General features: G+C 37.3%; 1 long non-coding RNA gene across 1 annotated transcript; it reads left to right on the top strand.

The window, feature by feature from the left end:
* Positions 1-17: 17 nt before the first annotated feature.
* LOC108679768 lies at positions 18-2,046 on the top strand. Its single transcript, XR_001931395.1, has 3 exons — positions 18-149; positions 1,369-1,522; positions 1,935-2,046. It is a non-coding gene; the product is annotated as an uncharacterized LOC108679768 (long non-coding RNA).
* Positions 2,047-9,948: the final 7,902 nt, after the last annotated feature.

Raw genomic sequence — 9,948 nt, 5'->3', positions numbered from 1 at the left:
TCTCTACTCAGGCAATGGATCAGACAGATCCATACAATTCAGCACAACTAATTGTTAGGATGCAAATCACCGACTCCAACGACTACGAGCCCGTCATCAACATCGAAGGATGTTTGGCAGAGAATGATCAGCAAGTTAACATCTCAGAGGTATTGGAGCAACCTCACTCAGTGAAATGAGTTAGTCTTTGTCTAAACAGCGATGCACTTTTTATTAGCGCATTTTCTCATTTATGGAAAAATGCACTATTGTGCTCGCCATGTCCGTCTGTCCGTCTGTCTGTCCGTCCGTCCGTCCGTGACCTCAAGTTTTCGTCGACGAGAAAATGCGCTCTCTGTCACTCACTGCAGTGAGTACTGATTTGAAATTATGTACGACCCAATTTGGCCTAGCAAAAGGGCGTACCAATGCAAAATCCGCAGTCAGCTCTTGCTGCGGGTGAAAAAGTGTGTTATGGACAATATGACCTGTTAATTAGTAGAGTGAATAACATACATTAATGAAATACCTATACGTAATCGATGTTATACTAAATTATTCTCTTTGTTATTGTGTTTGTGACTCATATCTTTGTGTTTAGCTATACAATGCTGTTCGTACATAAAATGAACGGTGAAAGTGAATGATGGTGTCAGGTTAACTTCTGATTTTCAGTCCACATACGGAGGAGGAGACTGTCTACACTGTTTATATTTTCAGTCCACATACGGAGGAGACTGTCTACACTGTTTATATTTTCAGTCCACATACGGAGGAGACTGTCTACACTGTTTATATTTTCAGTCCACATACGGAGGAGGAGACTGTCTACCCTGTTTTTATTTTCAGTCCATATACGGAGGATGAGACTGTTTACCCTGTTTATATTTTCAGTCGACATACGGAGGAGGAGACTGTGTACCTTGTTTATATTTTCAGTCCACATACGGAGGAGGAGACTGTCTGCCCTGTTTGTATTTTCAGTCCACATACGGAGGAGGAGACTGTCTACACTGTTTATATTTTCAGTCGACATACGGGGGAGGAGACTGTGTACCTTGTTTATATTTTCAGTCCACATACGGAGGAGGAGACTGTTTACCCTGTTTATATTTTCAGTCCACATACGGAGGAGGAGACTGTGTACCTTGTTTATATTTTCAGTCCACATACGGAGGAGGAGACTGTCTACCTTGTTTATATTTTCAGTCCACATACGGAGGAGGAGACTGTCTACCTTGTTTATATTTTCAGTCCACATACAGAGGAGGAGACTGTCTACCTTGTTTATATTTTCAGTCCACATACGGAGGAGGAGACTGTCTACCTTGTTTATATTTTCAGTCCACATACAGAGGAGGAGACTGTTTACCCGATTTATATTTTCAGTCCACATACGGAGGAGGAGACTGTTTACCCTGTTTGGATGACTGGGACTAGGTAGAAGTGAGCTACACAGATAATGATGAAGACGCCCCAAACAACATAGCTACAATAGAGATCAACTATGACTACTCTATGATTTATCCTAATAATGCTCCTGGTGAGATCAAGTGAAAGGCTTTCTAGAAAAACCTTGGCTGAATTTTATTGTGAATTTTACTGGCTGAAAACTTAAATAGACTTCGCGATATTTTGCAAAAAAATCTCGGTAAAAAGATCTTGATTATTTTTTTAATAATACAGAATTTTATGGTAAGGGCGTATTTCCGTTTGCGAGCACAATGATTGGAGTAAGAAAATATTTCAAGTCTTAGCTTTGAAATATATTTTCCCTCATTATTTTTAACCTTCCTTGATGATAATTATACGAGACCAAACAAATACATAACAAGGATACTAGTAGCTCATAATTAAATAGAGCATTTTATAATAATTATAATATTACTAATATTATAGTTATAATATTTACATAATAATAACTTGCTGAGTTTATGGAACTTTGCGTTCTACAGGTCAGCTGGAAAACTTCATGATGGAAGCTGCGTCTAAACCAAATACGTTCAACCTTTGCCTCAAGTCTGACATGGTCGGCAATTTGAGTCGGACTGAAGCTTTGGCCTATAACGTGAGCAGTAACATGTTTAGTGAAGTATCAATTTATATTGTGAAGAAAATCTTGTGTAGCATTGAATCTGAAATTATTTCTATTGAACAAATACTGGTATAAAATCATACGTTATTAGTGGAAAATTAAAATTTTATACTTATAATGAAAAAAGTGAGCTGCTTCTTTGCAAAATATTATGTGAAACTTCATATCATTCATGAATCCAGTTGTAGGCGTCAATTATTCCCCTTAATTTTACATTGATTTTTACGTTAATTTTATTGGATCAATAGCAGATGACTTAGATTATAATAACTCCTTTCACGGTGGCTCAAATCAAGAAAAAAGAGTTTTATATAATTTTTAATCAGGGATTTAAACGACGAAATATACTTAGCTACCAGTAAAATAGCTTTTTGTTAAATGAAATTTCAATTATGATCGTAAATATCATCCATAATAGTTTTATATTATCTTTTATTTAGGCCAGTCTCCGAGTTCGAACCAGCGTTCTGCACCAACATTACCGAGTGCCATGGTGAAACCTACATTTTCGGTGAGATGTCACATTATAAAATGTAGAAATTTTAATAAATCACGTCGGTAACATTTTCCTACAAGTGTACTAGGAATTTTTCATCTTAAATATTACCATAACCGATATATTTATGAGTATGTATATTTTGGGGGTTTTTTGGTACGCGTTTACAAAAATGTGTTTTTTAATTTTCTCTGTAGAGGAAACAACGGACGCCGGAGAATTTAGGGCCGCTACAGACAAAGACAACCTCTACGCGGTCGATGACATCATTTATTATTACATCGTCGGTGGGTTGGCATAACATTATAAGATATGCATTATGCATTTATTATATAATTTAAGCATATAGTTCTTGGACACAGAAAATTATCATATAAAATAACAACCTTATAATCAACTCTTAATTTTTCTATCAAGCAGCTATTTCTGTAAACCCAATGAATTCAATTTAATTTCAATTTAATTTAGGCTTAAGGCTAATATTATTCTAACAATTATTATGTTAGTATTAATTCGAAATTTAAATAGGAAAGTCTAGAAATCACGAAAATATTAACCTGTTTTCATGAAATCGCAGGCTCTCTAGAGCCCAATTTCATCTATCAACGAGCTTATAACTGGCAAACATGTAGAATGTATTGAAGAGTTAGCCGCAAAATATAAATATAAAACCAAGTACTTTCCAGCACTTTTCTCATCGTTTCAACCTAAGTTAGCCCAGTGATTTTATAGTACAAAACAAGTAGTAAAGGGAGAGGCAAGGATACACATGCTTTGTAACTTTGAGAAACATTTTTTCGCGCAAGCAAGCTGTCCTAGATATTTTTGATCAGCAAGACCATCCATCATCAGTACTATACTAGCAATGTAAGCTCCATATAGGATCCTCGGAGAAAAACATGTCAATATAGCTAGGAATTGATTATACGCTTAGAGTCGACTTTCTGCCAAGCTTTATTAACCACTCTGTGATTTCTAATTAATGCCGTAGGTCAGGAATTTCCAAATTTTTGGATCCCCGACCCTGCAAAGCCGTTTGTGAAGCCACTCAACCCTCTGGATATGGACTCTGGACCTGGGGAGTATCTAGTACTAATACAAGCTACCAACAGCATGTTTCCTCCACCTTCTCAGGGTACTAACATCACTCCAACAACTACTGCCATGCTACAGGTGATCTTTAAATTCTCACTATAGTGTCTTAGGCAATACAATATAACTTTTTATCTCAACGTTTTCAAGATTACACAGATTTAGTACCCCGCGTGCTTTTGTTAATATCTTAGTTCTTTTACGTCGCATTTAGTTGACTACGGTATGTGGTCTATTATACGCTCCATACCCTTCGGTATATTTCTACATGACTAATGTTCGTAACAAATTTTGTTAGTTTATCCTTTTGTATCAAGAGAGCTTGACTTTTTTTTGCTATGATTGTTTGATATTCTGGATTCAATAGAGGCCTCGAAATTAGAAATTCAATTTCTAATTTCGAGCGGCCGACCCACTTACTCTGCTAAAGGTACGACCCTATACATTTTAACATTTTACACAAGCATTTTTGGCATCTATTGAGCCGCAGATTTAGTTTCATACTTCTATTGTTAATATACGAGAACTGTTAATAGATATTCGAATTTATCACCACTTTGAGGAGTTATTGAAATGTGCAACGTTGATATAGGCTTTCCTTCATCAACATTCTGCATGCATGAGGAGCCTGTGCTTTGTGAAACGCATAAATTGACGCTTATATATATCAACGTATAGAAGAGCTAATGCACAGTGCGTAGCGTCTGTAATGCTTCTATATATCTACATATTAAGAAGCACAGGCGAGTATTTAGCTCACATGTTATAAGGTCGAAACAGACATTCCAACGATTTTTTAAAGATGATTCCTGCAAAACATGCACGCGAACTTAAGTTCTATCTAAGCACGCTTGTGCGTGGTGGCAAGAATCGCGCTGCACTTGCTTGAAATACAACAAACATTTTCGGATGCCAAAATATGAATCTGGCACCATTGTAAAACACACGGTTCTAGATAAGCAAAACCCTCAGCTTAATTTATGCATTTCAGCTGAAAATTGTCCTCAGCTACAATATGTCCCAATGATCTTAATATTTTCATTTCCGCTAAAAGTTTTCCTCATCGACAATCTGTAACACTGATCTTAATAGTAGCATTTCAGCAGGAAATTATCATCAGCTACAATCTGTCTCAGTAATCTTAATATTTGTATTTCAGCTGAAAATTGTCCTCATCGCTACGAACGACAACGCACCGATATTTAGTCCTGAAGTTATCTAAGGAGAAAAGTAGCAAAGTTGATGCCTAAGTAGAAAAACGTACGCCCATGCAATGGTAAATGTGTATTTAAAGAGCAGATATTTATTGAACATGAACTCTTAATTGGTTTATGATAACATAATTGAATGAAAATTATCTTAATAAAAAAATGCAAACAACATTAATGTCTTTTCAATGCTGCAGGAAATCAAATTGCGCTTGGCACGGAACGCCAATCATTTAACACGTATTTGCGCGCTAAAAATTATATTTAAAAAATTAAATTGCATTACCGCCAAAAGTAAGAGTCTAGAGAAGAACGTAGAGAAGTAGGAGTATAGCACGAGGAAAGAGCCATAAGAAATAAAAACAACTCTAAAACAGAGCAAAAATAGAGCCGCGATTAGAGCGCGTAATGCAGCACATCTAAGTGCCTGCAATTCTGTTGTTGATGGTTACATTTGAAAAATCTTTTTAACATAAACTCCAGTTTTGCACAATTTTGGAGAATTACTGTAAGACAAAAACTGTTTCCTAACAAGTCACAATCCAAACTAATCCTGCCACTCACAGACGATAAATTTTACAGCAGGATAACAAGAGGCCCGCAATCAGAGCAGGAGTTTCGACCTGATATGACAACCTCGGCATTTCCTGCGAGCTAGAGGCCCTGGCACAGCAAAACAAATCTCAAACTATACGAAGTTGCCGGCAGATCAGAAGAGCGCTGCGTATCAAACACGACGGCTTTCGAATCGAATCTTCAAAGCAGAATGCGGCGTCATTTCCTCTAGAACAAATGGAGCATGATTCTAAAGCGGGATTTCATTCTGCGGGATGCATGCAAGCGGACCGAAAAACTTGCAAAATCTCTTTACCACACGTAGAAAATGGAAGAATATAACTGATAGAGAATAGTAAAAAACTTTCAAAATCTCTTTACCACACGTAGAAAATAGAAGAATATAACTGATATCGATATCTCGTTTACACCCGTTGACGATTTAGTTACATCAAAGCTGTTCAGTGTTATTCAAATGAGTATTCAAAGCCGTCAAAATCAAATCATAATAAAATTGCATGTATTTTCCCACCATTATATAACGTGCATAATTCGAGCATGAAGTAGAATACGGAATTTTCGGATTTTGTTCGCCAGCATTTCTAGATTTTCGTAGTGTTCTTGTCTGGATGAATTTCCTTTCTCACGCAATACCCTTTCATTCATCGCGTTCAGGATTGTCTGGAGGCGCACAAAGATGGAGTGACTAAATATAACAGATACTAGCACATGCACGAGTTCTGCTCAGGTCAAAATGAAGAAAGTGGTGTGCACGTTTCGGAAAAGGCACACAAATTTTATTAAATCAATATGTCCGGGATACGCACGATTATATATGTTTGATGCCAGAGTAGAAAGAAGTACGCTCATGCAGTGGTAGATCTGTTGTAAAAGAGCAGCATCGAATGAATATATGCCTGATAATATATGTAAGTTTTAAGCAAAAAAACATCTAATGTATATGCTGTCTTGAAATATGTCTTGAACATGAACTCTTAATTGGTCAATAAAAATACAATTGAATGGCAATTTTCTTAACAAACAAATGCAAAAAACATTAATGTCTTTTCAGTGCTGGAGGAAATCAAAGGACGTTTAGCACACAAACGGCAATCATTTAACATGTATTTCTGTGTTAAAAATTACCCTAAAAATTAAATTGAATTATACCGCTAAAAGTAAGAATCTAGAGGAGCACGTAGGAAAAGCCATAAGAAATAAAAAGTAGAGCACGAGGAGAGTATTTCTTCTCTTCATCGAGTAGAGCACGAGGAAAGAGACATAGGAAATAAAAACAGCTCTAAAACAGAGCAAAAATAGAGCCGCGATTAGAGCGCGTAATGCAGCACATCTAAGTGCCTGCAATGAACGCGCCGGTCCATTAAATCAAAGGACCATTACGGAGAAGCTCGTTTAGCAAAGCTCATCACAACTCCTGGGAGTGAACACAAACATAAAATTGTGTGCAAGATAATAAGTTAACTTTTAACAACGAGAGAGTCAATGCTTTATAAAGCGTTAAGCCGCCGTTCCATTAATGCATCGTGAGAGTGTATTATAGATGATGGTCCGAGCGCTGTCATACTGGCAGTTTTAAAAGGATTTGAGATCCGGTTACTATGGCCTTATGATCATGAAGAAAATTAGGGAAGATCTTGAGAGGAGCATCATGCGCGAAGTAAACACGTCATTAAGCCAGCTAAAAATGACCAGGATATCCGCGATATTGATCATGAAAATTGATAGTTTCCATTCGCTCGTAGACTGAGGCAGCTCTCTGCAAAGTCGTTACGTTCAAGGCCCATTAGCCTTATTTCCTCTAATTTTCGTAGGGCTTCTTCAATAACAAATAAAGTGACGCGCGAGAGCAGCACGCACCTACCGCGCTCGAGCTTGGGAGCCCCCAATCTCTGTCGCCGCTCATCCAATTTTAGCACATAAAATTAGCATTGCTAATTAAAAGGCTCTAAAAACAGTTCAAGAGGCTTCGCTCAATGAAGCGCATAATGAAAGGCCAATGTCTGTGAGAAGGAAGAGCAAGCGATCGACTTCTGTACCAATTGTCAGTCAAGAAACGAGACTGGAAAGTGGAATAAATTTCAGTACTGCCGATCGTTGACCTCGACGTCTTTTTAGGACGGTTCTATTTCTAAACGCTATTTGCGGACCATGTTGCGAAGCTGGACTGAACTATAGGAGAAATGAGGGTCTCCAAAGCGAAGAGTCGAAGCGTTCGAGAAAAGTTTGAACCGAGTTGAAGAGAATAAATTTGCTTCGACGATACGTGCTTCAGTTTGAAGGAAATTTGTTGACTAGCAGATAGTATGCTCGCAAAAAAGGTGTGAGAAGTTCAGTGAATACTTCAGTGAATAGTTCAGTTCAGTGAATAAGTGAATATTTCAGTTCAGTGAATAAGATCAACTTAGAGCTTACATATTCAATTGAATGGCAAAGCAATCTGCATTTCATTCGAAAATAGAATTTACAGGCGAAAAAAGTTTGAATTTTTTAGTAAGTCGAATAAGTTCTCCGCTGAAACGAGGAAGGAAAACTCAGAAGTAATTAAGAAGAACATTCATAAATAGAATGATTCCAAATTTAAAATTCGCGCTCTTGACCTAACTTAAACAACTGAAGTATATAAATAAATGATATAAAAAATATAACTCAGTACTCAGTGCAGTGAGTGACAGAGAGCGCATTTTCTCGTCGACGAAAACATAAAGTCACGGACGGACAGACAGACAGACAGACAGACGGACGGACGGACGGACGGACGGGCAGACGGACGGACGGACGGACAGACAGACAGACGGACATGGCAAGCACAATAGTGCATTTTTTTCAGAAATGAGAAAATGCGCTAAAAAACGGTTTCCATTGGAAGGGTGAAGTTGGGTTGAGGATTGAGGTTGGTTGAGTCAAGGCACCTCACCTTCATCAGTTTTTCTTGCTTCGAGTTAACTGAAGACTGAAATCTGCCCTAAAAAAACTAATGCCGTTTTTTTAAATTAACCTGAGCAAAAAGAAACGATAGACTTTGTTTTTAGAGAAAACTTGCCATGCCACATCAATCAAGTAGAAAACGGAGTCTAGCCGTTTTCCAACAAAATATTCCGCAAAAGGGGAGCAACAGGAATAAGTTCGTAACAACCATGTTGACATACACATGATATAATGAAAAATACTACTCCAACTCATTCTAAGATGCAGGGACAAATAAATACGACATACGTTTAAGTTTTCTTTAACGAACATTTGCTGTTTAGCATGTTCTTCCATCGAATCCTACAGTCCTCATTACCATTTACTTAACACTACTCTCTATTGTTGAGCATCATGTATGACACAAACTTCGTCATGAGTAGCAAATATACTATGCAGTAGTGAGCAACTTTACTTATTTAGTTCCGGAGAGGAAAACTTTGGTGTCGCGAAGAAACTTAGGCCACTATGAAGGAACTTTAGCAACGAGAAAATTTTTGCTATTTTAACCATACATGCAACAATGAAGTGACTTAGCCGTGTCCTGTTTCATAATAAGATGAACTCTGTTCTTTGTAGCTTGTACATAATCATGTATATATATCGCGCAACCGCAAAAACTTCGTGGTTTTGAGAAAGAAATTTCATGTAGGTAACATTTTTCCCGACGAAAATGGCTGACACATACCTTTACTTTGGCTGCATTCCGATTATGATTTACAACAAAAAAAAAGCTGCAGAAAAATCCCTCGGAGCTTACAGAGAGGACCAGAAGAGGATTGGGTCGGGAAAAATTACAATATTATATAGAGTAATAGTGAAAATAAGTGGAAATTGATTCTTAACTACAAGCGATAACCAACGAAGAAGTTATGACTAAAGTGAAAGAATGATACAACATACGGTGACGAAAAAATTTATAATAATCAAGCAGAAAGTTTTTGAAAGGATGCATCAAAATACCTCGTTGAAGTGAATATTAAAACATAAAACCGAAACTGCGGCGGTACAGCATTTCTTGGACGATAAGCAGCACTTGCTGTTCGCAAGAGAGGCCTCCAGAATTTCTATCTTGTTTCTGTGGTATTTTTCCACGCTCATAAGAATAGCTCCGTGGAGAAGCTTCCTTAAATTCTTCTTTTCGTTCTACACCAAAAAGCGAAGCCCACATCTCGAATTTTTGTCTTCAGGAACAAACACGACTCCTAAGATCAGAAATATTTTTTGGTGTCATTTTTCAGTTACTTTTACCAGAAATCCCGCAATCATTTGTAAAAGCAGAGCGCTGGCGTATTTTGCCCTCTCAGAGAGAAGGTTTTTCACCCCACGCTCTTCATGCTGTTATGTTGTCGGCATATTTTCCAAGTTGAAGTGCAGAACACATCCGGTATCAAATTTTAGGCCGCAACGGCTAACAAATAATTGTAAACAAGTAAAATTATTTGTCCTTTTCACTGCAATCCTCAACTTGCCAGTTCTCAATTGGCAGTACAAATATGGATTTAAATGAAAAATATTTGAATAGTAAGCCCTTTGAT

The sequence above is a fragment of the Hyalella azteca genome, unplaced genomic scaffold (genome assembly GCF_000764305.2).
Source record: "Hyalella azteca isolate HAZT.00-mixed unplaced genomic scaffold, Hazt_2.0.2 contig13348, whole genome shotgun sequence".
NCBI classification, from domain to species: domain Eukaryota; kingdom Metazoa; phylum Arthropoda; class Malacostraca; order Amphipoda; family Hyalellidae; genus Hyalella; species Hyalella azteca.
The sequence above is the reverse complement of the archived record's forward strand: the minus strand, read 5'-3'. Positions and strand labels throughout refer to the sequence as shown.